The sequence below is a fragment of the Nipponia nippon genome, unplaced genomic scaffold (assembly GCF_047370975.1).
Source record: "Nipponia nippon isolate SJK-2023a ecotype South Korea unplaced genomic scaffold, ASM4737097v1 scaffold_1, whole genome shotgun sequence".
NCBI lineage: Eukaryota > Metazoa > Chordata > Aves > Pelecaniformes > Threskiornithidae > Nipponia > Nipponia nippon.
Window position 1 is genome coordinate 136591833 of NW_028262290.1, and position 21799 is coordinate 136613631.

Sequence of the window (21799 nt, forward strand, 5' to 3'; positions counted from 1 at the left end):
TAGTGTGTTTTATTTGCTTTTCAGTTGTACTTTGGTGTGGCCTTTGAAAAGGAAATAATCCTGTGAACAAAATAGCTGGCCAAGAAACAAAAGGGCTGCCAAGTCTGATCCACAGGTGATGAGTACTTGGCCAGCAACCAAACTTAGGCTAAATTAAAGACAATTAAAACAGACAAAATTGTCCATCTGCTTGTACAGTTAATATAGACAGAGTGCAAAAAGGTGCTAATAATCTCTAAAGAGAAAACCTTACACTACATGCTGAAGACCAAATGTCCAGCAAAAACCTCTGCTGTACAAAACAAGCCAAAGCAAGAAGTCTGTACAAAGGAATTTTAGCACAACACTAACATGAAGAAGTCCCTGATGTTTTCATGTTTAGCAGCAATAAAAAAAAATACACAAATTGTTCAGATCCACTGTGAACTACACAATTTGATCCTCAAATCTAACATCTTTCCCATTCTAACTGTAGTAGCTAAAGGGATAGCTTGGAAACTCTTAGAAATATAAATCAACCTGAGACTAGAGTGTGTACTGAAATAGTATGTGTGAGCATCTTCCCAGTCCTACACATGTGGCATGCATAAACGCAAGTCCATAAAAAGAAGCTATGTATCAAGGAGGGATATGAATAATAAAACACCATAACCACTTAGCTATGACATTTTATATAAGAGATTCAACCTCTGTCAAAAATATAGCACAATTAAAACCAAATTTTTTTTCCCCCTAGTTGCCACCCACATGCATGCCAAATCATTCTTCAAATTAGCCAATAGTTAGTTAGCTGCATTCATTAACAGCAAGTGAGACACCCAAATTCAATTTCTTGCTTTGACTCAAATCCACAGAGCCAGACCCTCTGTCTGCATTTTACTCTACAGCTTAATCTCTCACAGTTTTCCACTGTCCAGAATTAATCCATGTGTCCCATGCTGCACGTTTGTACTCCCTGCTTTGCCCTGCACCCATAACACACTGGTTCAGGAAATCAAAGCAAAACACCATTCATTTTCTTGCAGGTGTTATATATCGTTGCTGAGTGAGATGCCTGAACAGGTCCGCAGTGGGGTCAGCTAAGTGCTAGTGCTGGAACAAGGGAAGCAGCTGAGCACATGGCATGGCAGGAATGAGCAGAGAAGCCGAACTGCCTCTTTCAGCAGTAGCCTGTGGTTATGTCTCCCTGGCACTATCCTAAAGCTATATCTCCAGTTTCATAATTATTTTAAATGAGTGGGTTGTGGGGTTTTGTGGGTTGATGCCAAAAACAGTGGTCCCACCCTTGCTTTCTCGGCTGTTCATACACTTCCATCACTCCTTCCATCCTGCCAGCACTAGCATTCATGCAGCCATGCAATAAGCCACATTTGGAAATTCACTCTTGGGTTTGGTTACATTTTTTCTCCTGTTAAAAACATCTTTATAAAGACAGAAAGGATAGAAATACTTTTCATATAGTCAGGAATTTTCACAAAGTGATGTTATTATTTTCCCTTGCAAAGAAGAGATGTACATTTTTAGCATATACTCAGTGCCTCACTAGTGAATATTCATAGCTTCAAGCACATTCTGATCACTTTTAGAAAAGCTATTTTTTGTGACTTAAAATATTTGTAATAGCTCCTTTTTTTTTCTTCCCTCCCCGCCATATGGGAGGTACTAGTTTGAGCCTGGGCAAAACACCACGGGATGAAAATATATTACTACCTCCAAGAGGACCACTGATATGAATTGCGGAGTTTATCCTACCAAGTGCTTACAGACACCTTAAATCACTCCTAATGTCAATGAAAGTTCAACACACCCAACTTCATGCAGGAGCAGGGCTCCTGCAACCTGAACCCAACTGTAGAAAAAAAAAAAGTGTCACAAAAAAACAGCCACTGCTAAGACATTTGGTTTTGTCTCATAAAATGATTAAATGGAGATGGATTAATTTCTCTAAGGAAGGGACATTTTGGCAGGCACGTTTAGCTTGGTCTCCCATGGTAGCTGAGCAGACTGCATTGGCTCTCCACTTACTGAACTCAGCACTACTCCAGTCTGAATCATGCTCCATAGCACAGCAGGAGCCAAACTCACTGTAACACTTCCAGACCAGCAGCACCATAGGTCTTGGCAATCCAGCCCTAAGCTCCTCAAAACCACCTTTAACCCATAGGTCTTTTAGTTCTTGATCTTTATCAGTTCTTCCTCTAAAACTCACAGGGAAGTAGGCAGAAGAAGAAAGGAAAGGGGAAGAACTGCACTTGTTCCCCCAGTAACCAGCCTGAATGCGGTAGTAAGTGTTTCATTAGACAGGGTCAACATTTTACACCCATTTAGACAATTATCCTGAAACAGAGTAGCAAGGAATGCTCAATATGAACAGCAATTCATTTATATTGCACAGACGTCACTCACTTTACTAAAAAACACATAAGTCAATAACTCAGGTAGTTCTTTTCTCTGGTTACATCCACAAACTGTAGCTACTCATCAGAGATTAGGCAAGATCAGTTAAAGGAAAGTAGTAGGACAACACAATGGGAAATGAGAATTTTAGGAAGTTTATGTTTCTGGAAAATCCATCATCTGAGTGCAAAGTTTAAATACGCTTCCTTCCATGCCCAGCCTTAGTGGGGACAGATACATTTCTTGGATCATTTTAAAAAGATTTGTACTGAATCTCTGGAAAAGATTTCCAATGAACCTTTCTACTTTATCAAGTGCTCTCGCAACACAAAAGGCATAACTTGTGACTCCTCTAATCAAGAGCACATGTTTAAAATGTGCTTTTCCTGAAAAAGGGGCTGGGCCTGAGAACTTCAGTACTGACAGAGACCAAGCACAGAAAGTAGCCAGTATAGGACATGATTTTGTTTCCTGAAAAACAGACAATTTAGAATATTACCCATCCCTCAGGCTGACTGTTAACCCTCATTTTTGAGAAGAGCGAGGTTCTTATCTGTGGATATGCTCCAGGGGGGAGGAGTGCAAGGTTGGCTGGGTTTTTCCAAGTTTTTTCTAAATGCGCCTATCTTCATGCACATGACTAGCTTACCAGAGGGTTTAATGCATTCCCTTAAGCTCAGAATGTCTGCCAGCTGCTCCTGAACTCTGTCTTTCCAGCTCAAAGCTGTTTGTACCAATGAAAATGCAGAGCAAACACACCAATCATATCCTTATCAGTCCTAGCCCTCACAGCTGTGCATCGTTCATTTTTATTGCTGAACAGTTTGGGCTTTTTCTTTTCTTTATTTGTTTTTTAAGCCACACTAATTAACAGAATCCAATGAAGTACATCGTAAGATTTCTCCAGCAGAAACCCAAGGGCTACTGTTTCAACTAGAAGGCAATCTTATAAGCAGAGTTGTTATTGGTAGGGAGAGATTAGCATGCCTCCAGCACCACTGGAGTCCTGATAGCCAGAGGTACATGCACAGTGAGCACACAAGCATGGTATGAGAAACCAGCCAGGATTGCAAATAAGGCTGTGCTGCTAATGAGGAACTGGAGGAATCGGAGCATCAGGGAGAGCCAATTTAGGATGCCTTCCTGTCTCAGCACTGCTCAATTTACCAAGTACCTTCAAGTACCCCCACCAACAGCACTAAACTTACTTCAAATCTCACCAGAAACTTTCTGCCCTCAAACCTGAGTTCACAGCCTTTTTTATTTTGCCCAGTGGCTATAAGAGCAGGTACTTGTATTTTACATAAAAATACTGCTTAAAAAAAAAAAAGTACTCTGCTTGCAATATATTCTTGTAGCAAATAAAGGCCTACGTGAGCTATGTACTGATCTCAATCACCCACAAAATTTAACACTGCACATTCAGGCAATAGAAATAATTCAATGCTGGAATTAACCCAATATTTGAAACTTTTTTGCTCTTTCTTCTCCACAGAAAGGCAGGTGATTAACCGGAAAAAAAAAAAAAAAAAAAAAAGGTTAACAGTAAAACTCAAACCCAATAAACCTTTAATCACACATGAACTATGTTTTACATCCTCTCCACCACAGAGCCTACAAGAACACTGCCAGTGAAGGAAAAGAACAATGTTCCAAGAAGAAGAAATAGCAGGTTTTTGCTTAATGATTGTCCAATATAGCACTACTTGGTGAGACTATATCTCAAGTTATGTTTCATTTTCATTTTGTTTTGAATTTAGGACCCCCAGAGTTATTACGTGCTGCTTGAAGTCTATTCTATTAGGCCTTAAATTGATAATCATAATCTGAGGCAGTAACTAGAGGGTAAGATGAACAGGATGGAGAGTGGCCTTAGACTTTCTCCAGAGTGTACTGCTTGCTGGGGTGAGCAGGCAAAAAAGGACATGTGCTTGGATCTCTGTTCACAACTTGTCACTTGCTGCAATGCTGTCTTCATCGGCAGCCCACAGCTATCAGCCAGGCTGTGACCTGTGGTGCTGCAGAAGCCACGCATACATTCTCCTTCCCCCTCTGTTAAACTTCCCCAGGAGGAGTAACATCTTCCACTGCCTTAGGTAAATACCCATCAGAGACTGAGCCTCAGAGACCCCTACAAAAATATTCATGTCATGTTATGAAGCAGCTGATGGAAAGACAGAAACTATTAGAGATTAAGATAGGACTAACTAGTATTTATTACTTCTCTGTAGGCTTCAGATGAAACCACACTGATCAAGGAAACTCCCTCCCCACCCTCCACTACCTAATAGCGTCTTACCTCAAACACGTCAGCTAACAAAGCTCCATGTCAATCTAAATGCTTTCATAACCCTGATCTGGCCAAAGCTTTAACCTGTTTTTACTTTTGCAATGGGAACAAGGGACAGCTAAAGATCCTGTGAGCAATCTCAGACAAGCCTTTTCAGAGTGAGGGGAGAAAGGATTGTGCTGATTCACTGGGAAACCCCAAAGACTGCATTCAAACAGTTTAACTTAAAGGCCAAGCCAGTCTGTACAGGTAAGCAAAAAGCAGGCTACCTAATATTACTGAACAAGGCTTACAATCCAAACTTGTGGAAAGCACTTTCTTTTCCCCCCCAATGTATCTGAATTCTGTGAACAGGCTTTGAATTGCTCACGTTGATTTGCTATTTACCAAACTGGTCAAACATCGTTTGAATACATAATTTTGGAAAATGTTAATGAGTTATACAATTATTAGAGCTACAGCTGGTCAAATATTAGTCCCCAGTGAAAACGGAAGGCATTCAGTTGATATAAACTGGCTTAGCTCCCTTCAAACACTTAAAGCAACACTGATTTATCCAAGCCAGGAATCTTTGTAGAGTTCAGACTTATTTACAAGCCTTCTGCTGTTTCTATCTTTTTCCTTAAGCCAGTCTTTTAATAATGACAAACATGTTTCAGCTAGTAGATTATTCACTAAATATTCATCATTAATATTATTTTTTATATTAGCTATTGAACGACCACAAGACAGAAGCAGTTTTGTTCTGTTTCCTGATGGGATTACTTTTAAGTTCAAAAAGCTTTCAGGAATGCGACTTGAACAATTTTAGTCTGAGCACTTGTGTATGCACAGGTTTGTGCAAATACTTGCATGCTGAGGTATACCGACCAGAATTTTCACAAACAGTTTTATTGACAAAGCTTTATTAAATAACAACTTCTACTGAGAACTAATCTGATCACTATGATTACTCATGGAACAAATTCAATTTACATGAAATATATTTGCTAATGCTTTCTGCAGCAACTACCAGATGCTATTTATAAGACAGAGACTGAATTATAGGCAGGAAAGAAATTAAACCCATGAAGCAAGAGATAATAGGTGATCCTTCTATGATCTCCTCATTTTTTCAGTTTAAAGCTGAAACTAAGCATTAGTCAGTTATTTTTGTCCTAGGGCATCATATAGCAGTTACACAATACTGGACTGAACAAGTCTAACATCTCAAGGCTGCAGAAAGACTGATGTCCTCCCTCCACCTCCTTCCCCCCACTTCCAGCTGCATATTCCCATGGTCTCCCTTGCACCTGCACTGGAACAAACACACCTAGCCATACAACAAACTGTTTCAACTCACTAGTCCAGTGAAAAAAAAAAAAAAATCATGGGAAAAAAGAAGTCAATAGCTTTTTGTTGGGGTAGTGAATTTAAACCAACCAGTCTGGTGAGCCCCAGAGCAAGAAGACAGGTCCTTGAGGCTGGGAGCAGGGGACAGGCAGAAAAAAAAGGGGAAGAAGCAAGGACAACCTTTTAGTGATAGCCACTGAACCAGCTTAACGTGCGTATCATCTCCCCATTCTATCAGAAAGGAGTGCAGTCTTTTTGTTTATGCATACACCGTCAGCAGCTGTGGTGCATACACCTGCGACAGAGTCACCCTAGCAAACATTAAATAGATGCTCACTTACAAGACATTTCCAGGAGATATGCTTCTAAAATCTTTAGAGACACCCATACTCATCCAACAAAAGCTTTTTGTATGGTGCCCTGTTTGCATGACAGGTGGGAAGGTAATCTGCTAGAGTAGAAATTACACTGGAAATAAGGCTACCTCTTTAAGTTGAAATTAGGCTCCGATGTTTCTAGTGCGACTTTCATATATGAGTACATGCAAGATCCATGTGTACATCAACAGCTATAATGCAGGTGTTATCTAGACTAGCCAAGTATTTTTCCCATCTCCCCACTTCCATAGCCAAGAGAAACATTTGTCAAAACATCATTTGCTTGTTTTCAAGCAGAGCAAAACTAGGCTCCCTTCACTCCAAGAGTCACATTTACTTAAAATCATTCTGTTGCACCTGAAAAGCCTTTTGAAATAAACATCCTCAATGCTCAAATTGTCCAGGGGGCACAAAACTGAAGAGCAGATTGAGTGCAGCGTGGAAGGCTAGAAGACACAGCAGCAGATGACTTTTTTTTCCTTCTTAAATTTGCCCTATGAAGCAGTAAATTGCTTAGAACAGAGGTACCAGCCATCCATGAGCCCAGCGCACACGATTTCTATAGGAAATAAACAGCCAAAAGAAGTCAAATGAGAGGAGAGGAATCAATGAGCCAAACCCTCAACAACCAAAGTCTACATAGTGCTGTCATTTTCAGCTTCGCCATATGATTTACCTTGGCTGAGATTCAAATTTTGCTGGTCTACAGCAGCAGTTTTACATGCAACGCCAGGGTCAGTGGCCCAGCTGGAGCACGGAGCTGCCCCCTTCTGCTCCTCCCCACTCCATACTGCACTGTTTCCCCCCTCGACCCTCTGGCAGAACCACCTGTGAGGCCATGCTATACATCAGATGATGTTTATTGATCCACTACCAATTGCATTGGCACAACTGATAGAGAAATGTGTTCTGGGGTTAGGAAACTGATAGTTAGGATTGGCCAGAAACTTGCTTAAACTATTTTTGTTATCTAAGCTGTTACATGAAATTGCAGCCTGCACTGAGGATGTACATTTCTACTACCTTTCTTAATGACTTAGGCCTGTCCAAAGCTATTGTAATATGTTACTGTTATGGCCAACATGAGAATGATCCCACTTTGCAACAAATTTCAAATTTTCTTCTGCTTTCTCACAAAAGTTTTCAGATGATCTCACAAAATGGAAGTGCCATGGAGGATCTATTTTTCAGAACAAAACGATCAGATCTCTGTTCAAATGTTTGAGTTGTCATTTTTACAGCTGTACAACACAGGTAAAATATTTTAAGGACAATTGGCCTTTCTTGTTCTTTCTAAAGTAATCTTACTGATATGATAGTTCTTCCCATTGAGCTCCCATGGCAATGAAATGCCAGCCAGGGTTTCTTTCCCAAATGGATTCTGATCTTCGGGGCGGGGGGGGGCGGCTAAGGTAGTCAACTTCAATGTTTTCCAGTGGGATTACACTGAGAAATTTTTTCTCTAGCACTGGTAGAGCCTGAGAGTGTTTCTGAGGCACAGCACGTAGTCCCTGGGTATTACACCACTACAGTTTGCTCCTAGTTTCATTAAAATAACTCCACCCTGTTCCAGCGAAATCGAGCTACAGTTGATCCCGAAAGTACCACAAACAAATTCCTTAGCACTGATCACAATGGGAGAGATCTATCCTTAAGCGCTTTATAACAGTCTGAAGTGCTTTCTTATAACACAATCCTTGGTTCTTCCTCCTTGTAAAGAGGAAAACAATTAGTTTGCGTTATGTGAAGTTTTAAGATAGGGCTTAATCGTTCTTCCACTGTTAGAGCTTGGTTATTGCTTTCTTCAACATCTTAGCAGTGTGGGAAGGCGACTAGCACTTGATAAGCAGACATCTGACAGATGCCAGGTGAGGAGCCTGGAAAAAGGTGAACCTGGGTTTCCTTGATTAAAGAGATACTACTCAGCACACAGAGCCTTGAAGCTTGGGGATTGCTATTAGACCTGTATATTGTAAAAACAGAGGATCTTTATGGTCAACTGTTCAGTCTTTAAGTGTTCATTGTGTTTCTCTAGAAAGCCTTATTCTGGATTTCATTTGACAAACAAACTGCCACTACTTATCAGGTTATTCTTGTCACTGATGTGACAAAATAATTCATGAAGGGATTTTAAACTGTATCTGATTTCCCTCCAGCCAGCTGTAGTCTCTAGCAGTTAGGGAATAGCAGTATGGAAGTACCTAAGGCAGAAAATAAATGTAGTTTAATAACAAGAATATTATAAAAAAAAACCACCCAAAACTTATCTTGGAGAGCCTTTAAAATTAGTCTGTCTGTGGAAGTGCAGCATTTCTAGAGGAAATTTGGAAAAAGTACAATTCTACTTGTATTAATCAAGGGAACTAGGAAAACTGGAATTTCAGTGGTTTAGAAAGGTCAGGTAAAACACATTAACAAAATAAGGATAAAGATTTAAAAAACACCAGTCTGAATTTTGAACTGAAAAATGTGAGAATGACTTGTAGCATACCAAGTTTATAAGTACATTTGTTTAAATTAAACTAGATACATAGCTGCTGCCTTAATCTTAAAAATACTTCTAAAAAGGCCTTTAGAGCTATTGGGCTAAATCAAATAAAGAATCTAGGTGGAAAAGAAACACCTGAAAACTGAAGCTTTAAACCAGACTATAACCCAACCCAGTGACTGCCTGACCTCACCAGGTGCCCCATGTGCTGCTCCTGCCCAGGTACAGGACCACTCTGGGCTGAGCTGCCAAGTGTCAGGCTCCCACCCAGCCTACACAAGGGCCTACAACTCCTCCGCATAAACTCCCAAAGCACCTGGCCTGGTAGGTAACTCAGAACACATTTATCTCTTTTTGACAGATTCAAATTTCCCTAAAAAAAAAAAGTTGTAGATGCTTTATTTAGGGAACTTTGAGGTTCTTGTATTTGACACATTAAGACAAGAACATGCATGCCAACTAAAAGATAATCAGAGGAGCTGGAACCCACATACCTGTTTCTCAGGAGAGTGGTTTTCTAAGCAAGCTCATTTTCTAACAGGCCTGGTGAAGCTATCCTCTCATTCAGGAAAAAAAAAAAAAAAAAAAACAAATGCAAGGTCCATTGGGAGCAGGAAGAGCAGATTAATTCTGTAAGTTGTCATCAGACACTCATCCAGAAGAAGGGAGGCTCCTGGCCAACCTTTATTCCTAGAAGAGTATATATATTTTATATCATTGTCACAGTCATTGCATAAAATGACTGAGCCATCCCTGAAAAATTCATTTCCTAATTTTCAGGTCAAGACTAGCCAGAAGTGTGTTGCTCTCCTGAATTGCCAGAAGGGAGGGGCAAGGCGACTGTAGCCCCCTTCAGCTCCTGGGCACTTATTCCCAGACACATGACATAATCGCCATCATCCAACTCTTCTATAAGGAAGTTTAATGGAAAGAAGTTGCAACATAAAAGAGTACATAACATATCTCTAAGGACTCCCAGATCCAGCAACCAGTCATACACTGACCCTTGCAAGGCTGTTCAGCAATCCTTCATCATCAATGTTTCCAACGCCGTAGAATGAAACCTGCTCAGGTTACAGTTCTTACCCCTACATATGATACATAAGGATACATACAATACTTATTAGGCATGAAGACACAGTTGTAATTGTTTTAATAGAATGACTTAAATTATTTATATTTTTTCACTTCTTATTTATGGCAAAAAAAACCCCAAAACTGAGTATCTTTTTTCCTCCCATTGTTAATATTTCATGCTATAAAACTTAAATATTTATGCATGTTGGGAAAAGCAGAAGTTATTTTCTGTCAAAATGGTCTCCCTTCAGAAGAACAGCATGGTCTTTATAGTTACTTCTAAAACAAACTAGATTGAATACTTTCTTTTTACTGCAAAACCTGCTCTTGGGCCTGACTTCCATTGTCAGATACAAGACCACAGGGCTAAGAATTCAGCCTAAGCCATTTCCCAGACCTTCGGTTCAGAGGGGTTTTCTAGGTATAGAATTTTGACTGTTCCTTTTTTTATCACGAAATCAATTTCGTCAGGTTTCGATGCAAAATTAAGTACTAATCAAAAGAACGATACCATTAAACAGAGAGGCACAGAAACACTGCCACTGGTTTTCTTAATCTTGGCCGCAGAAACCCCTTCATTCTAGTACATGGAACCTAAAGATTTTTCTGTTGTTAATAAAAGTCTATACACCACATACCTCAACATAAACAGCGTGAACCAATTCAAAATGTTAGTAGAGCTTTAAGTACTGTGAAAATGAGAATAAAGAGAAGGATCAAGTTTTCCACCTGTATTTTGCCAGATAGCACCAACCCATGCTGCTTTGGTGCGACTCTAAGTGTTTAATCATGTTATTTATGAGCAGCCAAGTGGATTACTCAAGCAGATAGTCTTTCCTTGAGGCCTTGAAGGAGAACAACAACTCCAAATTGAAGGACTTCAGCAGAATTTAGGTTGTAAGGTCCCAGACTGTCACCTTGAAACCTCTTAGCCTGAGTAGACATGTGACCAGCTGCATTCAGAATCTCCTCTTCCTCAGCATTACATGTTGATGAGTTTTAAGTAGTTCAACACTGGTGATTTTAGACAACTGCCTGCTCCACACACCAGCTACTTGCGGCCTCCTGAGGCAAACAGAGATGCCACAAACAAACCCTTGCTGAAACCTTGTTGTCACAGTTAAATAATTTGCCTCTTGCCTTCCCTCTTGCACACCCTGTTTATTCTACGTCTCTGCTGAAAGGTTGCCTTCCCAAAGCAACATTGGCAGACAGGAATGTGTGCCTGCACCATAGCCACAATGCTGTATGGTCTGACACAGCATGGCTCCAGCTCCTTTTCTTAGGCAGGTTAAGCTGGGCCAGCTAACTGGGATATCTCCAGTTGCCCAACGCTTCCCTCTACTACAGCTGTTGCCTTGTAACAGGGGCAGCTGCAGAGGATGTGTATCCACACCTCAGCTGCCAGATGTTATCAGCGTAAAGTGGGACAGTTCAGAAGCAACTAAGAGTCCTGCTTCAGCTCTCCCTTCCAACCTTTTGTATGGGGACAGGGCAGACCCTGTTTAGCAGCAGCAGCTAAATCTCCCTGCAAACATGTGTCAGAGCCATTATGAGTCTAAGCTATAATGCCAGGTTATGATTTGAGATAGCTTTGGTATGGGTACATATTGCTTTTGCCGGCTTTGATATGGAGACTAGAAACTCATACAGAAGGGCAGAACAGAGAGCTGCAGGTAGTAACTTCTTAAACTGCCACAGCACATTCTTCAAAATAATCTGTAGCACCCTTCACCCCCTATATATCAATCCTAGACACATGATACATAATGCTTTAGGTTGCATTCAAGAGAAGACACATCTAAAACTCAGTTACTATAGCAGCAAAGAAACATATTGCTTCTTTTTAACCTCAGTTAAGTTCATCTGGGAAGAGCACAGTCCAGAATCCAGCATCGTTAATACTACTTGAGTTAGAATTTTATTCTTGCCATGCCAGCCCTAACATTTTGGGTTTTCACACACAGAGACCAAGGTTGTAACTATACCCTGTGTAGGCTTACCTGAGTCAGCCTGAAACCAGCTCAGGGCACTACTGCACTGATGCTTTAAGACTGCACTGCTTTGAGAAGGGGCAAGCCACCCTCCCTGCTGCCAATCCAAACACATAACTAGCCTTCATCTATATCAGCAAGCAGATTTGACTCAGCAGTCATCTGTACAATCAATACTACTGGCTCAAGAAAAAGGACAGGACTGGCTTGAAGTTTTCTTGGTGGGAGAATGGACCTCTGGTGCCCAGGAGTACTGACTTCCATCAGTGTTAGCCAAGCACAAAATCACACCAACAGCACCAGCAACGCTTCAACTACAGCAGCATTCCTGTGAAAACCTAGATAAACTTTCTGGAACCTAAAGATACTTTATATTGCCACATCTCTATTTCTTAAGCCAGTTTGGCTACTTCCAGACTAGCTCAGGTATACCTGAACAAGCGGCAGCCACTCTTCTGACTACAGTATGGGTTGTGGAAAGGTGAGAAAAGGCATGGTGAGCTAGATGGAGTTCAAATGCCACAACCCAAGTTAGAGATACTACATCACCTGCGACAATATTAAAAAAAACAAACAAACAAACCACAACCAAAACCAAAAAACAACCCCTCTTGCAGAGTTCAGGGAAGGTACTGTTCAGAAGTCATTGTCATTCCCAAGGGCTGGATTTTTTTTTGTTTTGTTTTGTTTTTTTTATTTAGAGTGGTACAGATTCTTCACAAATGTCTTCATTATACTCTGCCATTTCATACAAAAGTAGATAGACATATCGTGTTAATGTCCTGTTCAGGCTTTACCAAGAATCAGACAGGGAATGGAGATCAGAACTGACACTCCTGTTTGAACACATACTGGTGAATCTGTTCCAGATAACATGATGTAAATTACATTTTTCATCTTCATTCAGAGATCAGCTCTCAACTATTCCCACCTCCCCAGGTTTATTTGTTTGGTTTGCGTTTTTTTGGTTTTGTTGGGTTTTGGGGTTTTTTTGTTTTGGTTTGGGTTTTTTGGGGGGCTTTTTTTGTTTTTTTGGGGTTTGTTTTTTTTTGTTGTCGTTTTTTTACAATCCTAAACAGTATGCCTGGAGGTGGTAGACGGATTGCAAGTGCCATGGCATTTACCTTTGTTATCAGAGAAAGCATTAGTAAGGTATGAACAACTTGTAAACACTTTAGTATCTCTTCAGACCAGATCTAGATCTCTAGTCCCATAAATACTGAGAACTCAACATCAAAACTTTGTACATCACAGCTTGAATTCTAAGGTATTTGAATTTGAGGGAGCTAGAGTCCCAAAAGCTTAGAAAGGAGTCTTTTTACAGGCAAATTTTCTTTTGTCAGTTTATCCATAACAGAAATCCTATATTCAGTCTCCACATCAAGGTGAAGAAAAATGTTAATACCTTTGTGAATACTGGAAAGGGAGAAGGGTCTAGGAGACATGGGAGCTTCACTGCTTCAACTGTATGAGTTAATTTTTGTGTATTCTAAGAGATTTTCATATACATTTTATTTTAGTGTTCTCTCTCTATGAATATTAATGGATTATTTTTTTTAAATTTGCATTAGATGATTTCTAAAGGATGGCTGTGGTGATGAGAAGCATAGGTCAGGTCTGAGTAGAAACTCTGTAAGTGCACGAAACCTGATTTGAATGGAGTTACAAAGGAACTTTTCTGAAACAAGTTCTTCGTACAGGAATACTACTTACAAAACATCTGTTCTTATAACGGACCCTACCCTTTCAGGCATCATATTTTCTTTTAGGTGAACAAGTGATTAATCCAGTTCAGTCATCTATGTTTCAACCTTTAAGTATCCTTAGCTGAACATTTGTTTTTATATAGTCTTTTTCATACAGCAGTTCTTGTCAACTGCTTGAAAGTGCATACTTTTAAAAATAATCCAGGCATAGGCAGGTCTTAAACAAGTGCATAGCAGGTGAAAAACATGCAATTTGACATGAGATACCTGAGAGGTTTTCCATGCCTTCACCATAAATTGCTGATAAATTCCCTTTTTGTCACAGGCTTTACCAAGTGGGTAGCTTGGCAGGTCTGAACACACGAATAAAATATAGAAAATCTTGGTATAAAGAAACTGTGCCTGGGATTTGCCAATTCCCACAATGTCTCTTCTAATTGCATTTTTACCCCAACTGATTTGCTTGCAATTAACAGTTCTGCCTCCCCTATCTTTGACACTGACTTAATACCTCAAGAAGACAGATTGTTGCAAAAATTGCTCTTGGCTGGAAGGATAAAGACCTTAGTGCCCTCAAAAAAGGGCAGGGAGAAGAATTCCTTCCTCCAGCTTTTTAGTAGTGTAATAATATATTTGTGCTCATATCTTTACAGAAGTGAAGGCCAGGGACTTCCCTGGTGGGTAGCTGTTATCAGATACTATCATTTTCCCCCAGACACCTCATCTCAAATCTACGTGGATAACATGCGTTAGTCATTTAGTACAGCCTCATTTACATAGAGCACAATGAATTACATTGACTCCAAGGTCTCGGCTATTTAAGAGCAAAACTAGACAAAGCCATGTTCACATGGAGTTTAGCTGGCAAAACTTGCTTTAATAAAATAGCTTTGGATACTTCCAATTATAAAATTTCAGCTCTCCATAACCCTTGCAAAGCTGTGTTGATGCCAGGTGCAATTAATCCATAACAAAAGGGCACAAGTGACAAAAAGCAAATTTAATAGCTGTGTCACAAGCAGCTTCATTCCCCTTCCTACAAACACAATAGAAATCACATCCCAATTTCCATATAGCCAAGACAAGTTAATTTCTTCCCACAGTGTGGTATTCTGGACAGCAGTGCCGGAATGCATGTGGCAGTAGAGCAGAAAGCAACAACAACAAAATCTAAGTACCTCCCTTGACCAAGTAACTATTAGTTCAGTCTTATCATTGCTTCCTCTGTCTTACTTCTATTCAACATGCACAAATGCAAGAAAAAACAAAAGTAGCACCTCAGCCTGTTCTGCATCTGATATTCACGACAAGGCCCATACAAGGGCCTCTAGCTTGAAACCTTAATGGAAGACAGATCCTCCAAGCTCTCCTGCCCAGCTTGCAGTTTACATACAACCCACAGTCCCCAAACTCAGCCATGCTTCCACTTCCCCCTCCAGGCTTTCCATCCCACCTCAGATGACAATCTGTGGTTGAGGATCGTTGTTTAGGAAAAGCTCTCTCCTGGAGAGATGCAGAAAGCAGAAATTCTTCCCATGTCCAATGTTGAAAAAGCCTATGAATCTGTAGAAGCCAAGCAAAGAATGGCCTTTCACAGGTCCATGACAGAGCAAGTATGAAATCTGAATGGGATTATACGTGAATAAAAAACTCCCTAGATGGCAGGAACAGGTCCGTCAGAGAACAGGGTTGAGGTCACCCACCTCTGTTTCAGCCATAACAACAAACTGTTTTGTATGTAACCCAACTCCATAAATAGTTTCCCTTTCCCCTAATAAAAACTCCATCCTCAATCTCTCCCATGCACCTGCTTCACTTGCAACACTTAGTTCTGCAATCAAAAAGAATAAAAAGCAGTTTTGATAAAAGATCTCCAAGCCGTGTTATTTGTGTAACAAGCAGGGATCAGGCAAGAGCTGGGATTAGTAACTAACCAGATCAGACACAGTGGGAGTCGGTCCTCCCACACCACAGCAGGCCAAAGATAGGAGATACTTGTTTAACGGGGTTGGCACCAACTGCTATGATAGGGTGGAGAAAACTTAATTGCTCACAGCAGACTGACTTTGTAAGCAAACCCCCTAGGGTAAACATGCAGACAAGGAGCCTCTTTCAATTCTGCATAGCCCCGGATTTTGATCCTAGGGCAGCCTGCTCCTTCTGCCCATCTCCATTTCCCTGCACTGCTGACTAGGAGGTAAGTTTAAAAGAACCCCCACAAAAGTGGCTTTCACGCTTTCTATCCAACACTATGTTTCACCCTCCACTTAAGTCCTGTTGCTTTCAAGACCAAAAGCAGAAATTTCTCAGTGCTATCAGCCTACAGCATTATCTCTTACAGCACCTTCTTATATTCAACATCCTCCACTGGATAGCCTTTCTCTGAAAAAATCTGTATTTTACTGCCTCAAGGGTGCTATGTTCTATTCAAGTTCAGTTGTAAAAGTACTTGGAATTTGAAAATGAAGCCCATACGAGTAAGGATCCAAAATTACAGTCACCCCAAAATAGAGATTAGTATTGCTTTCTTTACATTTTTCTTCACTTTTCCAATTAATAACTAAGGAGTTCATAATACATTTTGATGTTGAAAAGGGATTTTATTTTGTTGTACTTGTGGGGTTAAAAAATAAAATAAGTATTTTTAGTTAAGATTAGGTCTATTTTAACTTAGCTCCCTACTCTGTGAATGCAGATCTGGTTTCAGGATTCCTCAATGCATTCCTGTAAGCATTGATGTAGTCAAAAATCCTCTGTTAAGACCAAAAGTAGCAGTTTAAGTGCTACATAGGGGCTCTTTGCAGGAAAGGATATTAAAGTGGTAAATTTCTGGATTATAACTGTCTTAAGAATCTGGAAACAGAGGCACACGTTATCACACTACTGAGCCTCTCAGAGGGACTGGAAGATATAGCTCAGGTTAAAAGCCACAGAGATTCGTAGATGACCTGCCCCAGGCAGACAATCCTTTATAAACTCCATGACCTCTTTGGAGGTTTCAGATGGGAGCAACAGGGCACTAATCAGCCACCTGGTATTGACAGTAAAACTTCAAGAGGAACAAAGAAAACAACTGAATATAACATCCTTTTTATATGCAAACTATGATTAGTTGGGAGATGGCAAAAGTGTCCCAGTCTGAATTGTTTTTCTCCTTTCAATGCTGGCTTCGTTGCTTCGCTGCTCAGTACAGTATGTTCCATCTTCCACTTTTTTTTTTTTTTAGAAGGCACATAGGAACTTCAGAAAAACAGCACATGCTCACAGAGAAAAATCTTGAAGGACTGGCAGATACTTGTGATTTCTAAGCATCAGTGAGGTTTTCTAACTACAATTTTTTCAGATGTTGTGGGCTTGACAGAATCTATTCCTAGCTTGTTGTTTCCCTGCTCTTTTTCACAGATTTAGAGTCACTGATGAATGCTATGTGTACCAGCCCAGATGCTCTGTTCTAGCTATAAAACAGTTTTAGTCAGCTAACTGGATAAGAGAGCTTAAAATAGTGCAGCCCTTTACTCTTTATCAGCTTAACATTTTCCAGTACACAACACTAGACTCTGAGAAGTACAAATCAGCCTGTTTATAATTTACATACATTTTCTGGGGCATTGTTTGATGTTGTTTTAATATTGGATTGAAAGAAAATAGGATTTAACTCTTTGCATTGTCATTCTAAATAGCGACCAAAGATCTCAGCTAACTGAGCACTTTTCTATTACAGCAATTACTTGCAAATTAACAGACTGTTTGCAAGGATTTCGCCTTTCTTTCAGTTTTAGAAAAGACCCTGTCAAGAGATTTCTGCCTTGTATCCTAAAGCCAAATTCTATTTTCTAGACTCTATCTAGACACTGGAAAGAGTCATATTGTTCAGCCCTTGTCGGCTTTTAGATGAAAAGACTGAGCTTTCCCTTATTCCTCAGCTGCATAGCAGACACAGTGTTACGCTGCCATTACCAAGACCATTTATCCAAACTTCTAAGATTAGGAACAGAGATCAAAACCTTCTCCAGTTCTAATCATTGTAGAATAAAGTATCAAATGGCACTTATTTAAGACCAAAATCATTTTGACACTTTGAATTTCTTAAATCCCCAGTGGCACCATGCCTTTTGGCAAAGCTTGCGACAGTAGTCATGCCAATAAAGCAGTTTGAATTGAACTGCCTTTTCGCCCAATCCCACTAAAACCAGAGTAATTGGTTCAGACATAGAGGCTCAGCTGCCTCAGGGAGTGCTAAAGCTACCAGCCAATCTTGACTGTTTTTTTCAAGCCTGGCAAAATGAAATGTAAAGCAGACGTTCCTGTTCATGTCACTGGTCTGGAAGGTTTATATACTTCCAACCTGTCTGGTTTTCCATGTGTGTTCACATCCCAGGACATGTTGGCCAGTTTCAACCAAACGTGCCAGAAAGGGAGAAAGGTGTTTAGTTCCTACACGTTTAAAGAAAAAGAAAGGAAAAACTGATTAGCCCCTAACTGAAGGGGGCTGTACGAGTACAGCCCAGAAATCCTTACTGAAGAAAGATAAACATCTCAAAGACAGAAAAAGATTCCCTCAAAACTCAAACCCCTTGAGACATCAGAAAATCCATCAAGTGACATAAACCTTAAGAAGCCAGATCCTTCATCCCATGCAACTAATTGGTTTAACAACAGTTGGGTTATTTTCCTCCTTATAGAAAGGATTTTCCAGCTTTAGGAAGGAATGGATATTGGTGTGCTGCTTAACTTCTTGTAAAAGTAGAAACACCATACACATTCTCCTTAGGCATTTGGGAAGCACTCACTGTCAGAAGTGTTAGATCAGAACCTGCCATTTTGTGACTCACAACACATCTAGATAAAGCTGTCATTTTTATCAAAACCAAATATTAACACAACAAGTAATAATTGCTCCCTACACCAGTTTCAAGTGCTGTGTAAAAATGTGTCACCTTCTTCATGTTTTTCATTATTCTTTATTATCACAGCACCAGCCACATCACATCTGAACCTCCAAAGCCAGGGACAAGACCTTAGTAGTCTTTCAATATTGAAACAGTGACAGTACTTTGGCTGCCATGTGTGATCCCTATGAGAGATACAAATGAAATTTCTTTTCACTAGTCCTTCCCAGTAGCTATTTGATGTTTCAAGCAAATAATTAAATAAGCTTTTTCTACCTATTGAAGTGAATTATTCGAGTATATGAAAAGCAACTAAGGAGATGAGCAGGCTGGACAAAAAACACGTTGGCATTTACCCCAATTCAGAATTGCTTTGTTATCAATCTTGTTTATAAACAAGAGTAGGGATATCTCTAAGTTGGCAATTCCCTTCTTCCTCCCATCTATTCCTCTAGCAGGACTCCTCTAATCCACTTGGGAGCAGCAATCTTACAGAAAAGAGTCAAATTGATAAAGTTCTCCTTCCCTTCTCTTTCCCATCATTCTTTTTTCCTCTTGCTGACCCAGCATCTCACACATTCTCCAAGCCTTTTGCCTGCCATGTAAATGAGCAATTAATTCAATCTAATATTTTAGCATCCTGATGAAATATGCTTTTCCCTTGCTGACTTCTCATCCTCTGGGACTTACTTTCTAGTTCTGCAGTAATCCCTTTCAGGATAGACAATTCGCATTTAAAAGAGACATTAAAAAAGAATAAACCCCTTAAAAATGAATTAATCCTTCAGCTTATGTTACATGCTAGAAGGAAACAAGAGAGCTGTGAATTCAGGAGAGATATGAACTATTCTTCCCTTTTACAGTCTGCTTTGACGCTATTCTAAACAAAGGAAACAAGATTCTTCCAGTTCCCTCTTATTTGGAGCTGCTCTGTAATTTATTTCGTACTGAAACCTCTGACGGCTTGAAGACTCCAGGGATTCTGCAGGTGCGTTGAACTGCAGCACTGCACATTTCTAACCTTCACAAGTGCATGCGGTTGCATCACCAAGATCTTTTCTCCCTGTATCTGCGTCAATAAGGTTCAACAGCATTTTAGTAACTGAAGAGTTTCTAATGCAGCTCTGATCTCTTAAAAGTTTCGGACATACGGATTTCCTCTGGCAGAACTCCTAATGATGTACTCGTCTTACTGTAACCAGATAGGAAAGCAGGATAATTTCCCTTATGTACACAGTAATGTGCAGTACCTACCGCGACATGGATTCTGATCTCATTTACATCTCACTTATTCACTGACAGCAGTAAACTTTGTATAACTAGGGTAATGCTTTTGTGAGAGAATGCCTGCAGGCCTCTCAAACTACAGCAAAGTATAATTCTCAATCCAAAGAAAGGCAGATTCACTATCATGAATGATTATAAATCTCTTTTTCTATAAATATGGAAACAGCGAGTAGTTGTGTTCTATTCACAAATACTTATATTTAAGTCATATACGTGGTATTCCTGACAGTTGAACCAGTTCAAAAGCTGGCTGTTATCAGGCTCTAATGCAGTCATAAACACTGCTGTCATGCTCCAGTAGCCTCTTGGTTTCCAGCATACATCCTAAGGAGCTAACCTGAAGAAAAAAAAAAACAAAAAAAAAAAAACAAAAAAAAACAAACAACACACACACACAAAACCAAAACCCACCACCAACACACACGCCCCACACATCAGGAAAAAAAAAAAAGTCCCCAAATACACACCCTCAAACCAAAAATTTGATTCCAGATTTACAACTTTAAAAAGCTTATCTAGCCTCTCTGAAAGTCATTATCAGTGGTTCTTGAGTTACTGCAAATGTAGAGAGCACACTCCCTGTGCGAAGGGGGCCTGTACTATCAGGATACAGCGAGGCCATGCATAGAGTGGTAAGTCTTTTTGTGGTTTTAAGCATTTGTCCATGCAATGCAATTGCACATGGCTTCATACTTTCCATTTTACAGAACCTCCTTCCTTTTGTTACCATTCCTTGTGCTTATAGAGCAGGGGTGCACAGGGAGACGGAAAAGTCCTTGATTGAAAGGGCATTTCTTGTGAAGTGCTTACTCTGTAGCAAGTACCTTAGAGGACACAAAATATAGTCTGTAATAGAGAGCAGGAACCTGTTGAAAATCCTCATCTCAACATTTGTGGGGTAGGTGAGTAAAAAAAAAAATCACTAGTCCTAGGGAGTCTTGATGTATCCACTGTTTTGCACCATTCCCAACCTTAAAAGCAGGAGCACAATTCTATCCCATTCAAGCTTATAGTTTAGTCTTTGGGACACACTGTGTTTTAACAAATGAACGTGGGCTGAAACAGCACCCAGAATTTGAACTTCTGCTTCCTGTGTGAAAGCTGGCCATGTTCTCCTCTGCTGGGCACATGCTCACAAAAGAAAAAAAAAAAAAAAAAAAAAAAAAAAAGAAGAAGAAAAACAGGCTGAAAATAGGAGGCGAGGCTACAGTTACTCATTTGACAGCAACTGCAAGGGCCAAAGAAGAAATTTCCTAAGAGGAATGGGCTTAAACTCATTATGGTTATTTTGGCCTTCTTTGTAGCATCAACACAATACACTTGAATGCTAAAGAACAATATAGCCTGAGATTTGTTGCAATTGGGGCATATAAGTCATGGTAAACAGAATTAGTGGTGAGCCTTGGCTGTCCTCCATCATCTGATTAAGAAAAATAAGACTAAAAGGAAATAACTAGGGGACCAGTTCAGAATTAGAAAGATATACCTGAAGGCCAGGGTACAATGAGCATTGGAAAGATAAGAGACTTATGCTTCTTCCTACAAGAGTCTTAACATTGTTTTTTCTAAGAGCAGCTGGGACTTGCTAGCACCATAGTTCCAGTTAGAAGAGTAGCATAGATGACCAGTACCTGAGATACAGTATAGAAGCAGCTGTGAAGTCTGTTTGCATGCGTTAGGAAAAGGCTGAAAGTCAAATCTGCAAAGGCCACCTGAGGTAGTTAGAAAAATGATGATATAGCAGGATATGCAGAGCACAGAGTGGCACGGAGTAAGAAATAGGATTTATTCCCCTTCTCAGTGTGTTCTTTCTTCACTGCAGCCTCATTGCCATTTGTAACAGATGGCATATCAAGCATGTGCTGGGTGAGCTTTGCTAACGTTTAACATTTTGGAAACTGGTTTCCTTTAAGCTAGCTGTTCGTGGAGTATGTGCGAGAGTTGTAGTGAGTAAAAGCTGCA

At 40.1% G+C, this 21799-nt stretch overlaps 2 long non-coding RNA genes across 2 annotated transcripts in view; one reads left to right on the forward strand and one right to left on the reverse strand.

Annotated features, from left to right (window-relative positions):
- The window catches only part of LOC148057633 (uncharacterized), a 366117-nt gene that overhangs the window by 324772 nt on the left and 19546 nt on the right, over positions 1-21799 (reverse strand). The window lies entirely within an intron of this gene.
- The window catches only part of LOC148057634 (uncharacterized), a 67890-nt gene continuing 61836 nt past the window's right edge, over positions 15746-21799 (forward strand). Inside the window, exons 1-2 of the long non-coding RNA XR_015708087.1 lie at positions 15746-15858; positions 19414-19538. This is a non-coding gene — a long non-coding RNA (uncharacterized LOC148057634). The remainder of the gene's footprint in view (positions 15859-19413; positions 19539-21799) is intronic.